The following is a 2118-nucleotide window of genomic DNA, read 5'->3' as shown; positions in this document are numbered from 1 at the left end:
ACTGAGGGTAGATGACAGATGTCTCTCAGTCCTGCCTTTTCCCACTGCTGCTGCTATTCCCCATGGTTGCCATTGAGACCTAGACACCTGTAGGCTGCTATCTGGGATTTTGCAGCTCACTTCCTTGAGATCCACCAGAAGTTGGCAAATGGAAAGAGCATTAGGCTTACTGATTTGGCTGTAGAGAGGAAGTAGACAAGAGAACTCCATCCCTCCAGAAAAGACTCTCCAAGCTAAGTCAAAACTAATTAGGGGAGGGGGGGAGTAATTACTAAGTAATTACTAAGATTACTTTGTTACTATTTCAAATGAACAAGGAAGGTTTTGTTTTCCAGGAATGTGTTCAGGGATATGATTTAATTATGAACCTAAGAGATGAACCTAGGCCTTGAGCATGCTAGGCAAGCATTAAATTGAGGCTCATCCTAGCTCTGCACAATTATCCTAAACAGAAAAGAAAAGAAAAAAATCCCCAACCCCTCAAAACCAAATTTGTAGGCCCCTCGACAGTTCTTCAGTAGGGAATAAATTGTAATGATGATTTTTTCAGCAGTGATGGAAATCCAGCTCCAAAAGAGCCTAAGCAGAAAATTAGGCAATGTAGTCAGGTGCCAGTAGCTCATGCCTGTAATCCTAATCACTCAGGAAGCTGAGTTCTAAGCACTGAAGTTTGAAGCTAGCTTGGGCAGAAAAGTCTGTGAGTTTCTTATTTCCAATTAACCAGAAAAATAAAATCTGGAAGTGGAGCAGTAACTCAGGTTCTAAAGCATTAGCTTTCAGCGAAAAAGCTAAAGGACAGCACCCAGGCCCTAAGTTCAAGCCTGAGTAAGAGTGTAGGCTGTAGGGAAGATTTATTTAGCAGCTATTGAGTATGAAGGCAAGACTTTATAATCCCAGCCTGTACTTCTAGCTATTCAGGAAGGCACAGCTTGTGCCAACACTTTGAAACAAAATGTGCCTGAGGGAAGTAGCTAGGGATTGTATTCAGAGGCTGAGATCTGAGGACAATGGTTCGAAGCCAGCCTGGGCAGGAAAGTCTGTGAGACTCTTCTCTCCAATTAACCTCCAGAAAACTGGCAGTAATGCCGTGGCTCAAAGTAGTAGAGTGCTAGCCTTGAGCAAAAGAGCTCAGGGATAGTACTGAATTCAAGCTTCTTGTGTGTGTGTGGGGGGGAATTCTTGGGCTTTTAGTTTGAACAAAAAAGAGTTAACCATAATTTAATGCCAACCTGCTAGATTTTCTTCCCAGTCTCTTAGGAAATGAGAAAGTGACACACAGAGAGAAACAGAGTACAAGTCTGAGAAAGACAGGCCCTTGATTGTGGACAAAGGCCTTCAGAGTTCGTAACAGGCCCTAGGATCTTCAATCCATCACTCTCCTTCCCAGGCCAGGGTGTGGTTTATTCCAGTACCTCAGGTGTTTTTTCGACACACTCCCAGCTCTGGGAACTGGGTTTACTAGGTTTCTCAACTATAAGAACACATTAAAGGTAAGAAAAGCCAGGAACACATACATCCTCGAATCCATCCCTCGCCCCCTCCCCCAGGGGCACCTGCATCCAGTCAATCCCAGTGAGACAGGCAGTTGGGACTGAGACCCACAGAAACTCACAATACACATGTAAACATCCACCTGGAGACCAGTCTCCAATCCCCCTTCACATCTCTCTGTCTCTCTATCTCTCTGTCTCTGTCTGTTTCTGTCTGTCTGTCACACACACACACACACACACACACACACACACACACACACACACACACACACACACACACACTGGCCCCTGACACAATGGCCGGGTGGGGCTGAGGAACTGGCTTCCTCTGTGCTGATCCCAATCAGAGCCCTCAGTTCCCGCCCCAGCAACACAGCCCTGTACAGACACTTGGGGACCTCCGCCAGCATTTCTTGTTCCCAGAGGCTCCAAGGGCAGGCTGAACACAGAGCTGCACCTCAAAAGACAAAGGTAAGGGGGAGCCTCTGCGGACTGGGGAGGGAAGCAGCGTTCAGAGTCCCTGGGCGTGAAGTCTGGGCTGGCTCACACTCACAGAGACTGGCTGGAAGTGAAGGTTGTGCAAATGCTAGGAGAGATGATCAATCAGGCTGAGGAAGGGCAGGCA

General features: G+C 46.9%; 1 protein-coding gene across 1 annotated transcript in view; it reads left to right on the top strand.

Annotated features, from left to right (window-relative positions):
• Nucleotides 1-1880: 1880 nt before the first annotated feature.
• The window catches only part of Arhgef15 (Rho guanine nucleotide exchange factor (GEF) 15), a 23514-nt gene continuing 23276 nt past the window's right edge, over nucleotides 1881-2118 (top strand). The window contains exon 1 of the mRNA XM_013013198.1: nucleotides 1881-1964. The gene's annotated coding sequence lies outside the window, so the exon portion shown is untranslated. The remainder of the gene's footprint in view (nucleotides 1965-2118) is intronic.

Source organism: Dipodomys ordii, unplaced genomic scaffold (assembly GCF_000151885.1).
Source record: "Dipodomys ordii isolate 6190 unplaced genomic scaffold, Dord_2.0 Scaffold19, whole genome shotgun sequence".
Taxonomy (NCBI): Eukaryota; Metazoa; Chordata; class Mammalia; order Rodentia; family Heteromyidae; genus Dipodomys; species Dipodomys ordii.
Note: the sequence above shows the minus strand (reverse complement) of the source record. Positions and strands in the feature narration are given on the sequence as shown.